The 560-nt window shown below is 63.2% G+C and overlaps 1 protein-coding gene across 2 annotated transcripts in view; it reads right to left on the bottom strand.

Annotated features, from left to right (window-relative positions):
• The window catches only part of GPATCH4 (G-patch domain containing 4), an 8874-nt gene extending 8521 nt beyond the window's left edge, over window positions 1-353 (bottom strand). The window contains exon 1 of one of the 2 annotated variants that reach the window (XM_034756556.1): window positions 252-353. The gene's annotated coding sequence lies outside the window, so the exon portion shown is untranslated. Of the gene's footprint in view, window positions 1-187 lie in introns of both variants that reach the window. The other variant, XM_034756557.1, reaches the window with a different exon arrangement.
• Between the last annotated feature and the right edge of the window lie 207 nt (window positions 354-560).

Below are 560 nucleotides of genomic sequence, written 5' to 3'. Positions count from 1 at the left end.
GCCCCCCAGCGCCCCATCCAGCCCCCCAGCTCCCCATCCAGCCCTCTCCAGCCCGCCCCCCAGCGCCCCATCCAGCCCTCTCCAGACCCCCACCTTCAGCTGTCCATCCAGCCCCCCGGATCCCTCTCCAACCCCCCAATCCAGCCCCCCATCTTCAGCCCCTCCGACTCCACCTCCAGCCTCCCACCTTCTGCTCTCCAGGGGCCCCCGATATCTCCAGCCCCCTCGGCTCCCCATACGCAGCCACTCACTGTTACACCGGATTCCTTCCCCGCAGCCACATGCCCAGCGCTGCATGGAGGCCGCCATCTTCCCGGAAGTAAAACCTTTCACACCCGCCCGCCGCTCTAGGTTTGCGAGGAACCATAGAGGAGAAATTGCCCCTAGTGTCTAAACCATAGAGTTCGAATCCTCCAGGGATGTTGCCCTGCGAAGCATGTCCCACCCCCACCTGCCTTGCTGCCCCTGCATCATGGATCCCCTGGCCCCAGCTGATCTGGTCCCAGGGCAACTAGTCACTGTGGAAAATTTCCCGTAAAACATTGAGGGAAAACGCGGGT

This window comes from Trachemys scripta, chromosome 24, assembly GCF_013100865.1.
Source record: "Trachemys scripta elegans isolate TJP31775 chromosome 24, CAS_Tse_1.0, whole genome shotgun sequence".
Lineage (NCBI taxonomy): Eukaryota > Metazoa > Chordata > Testudines > Emydidae > Trachemys > Trachemys scripta.
Note: the sequence above shows the minus strand (reverse complement) of the source record. Positions and strands in the feature narration are given on the sequence as shown.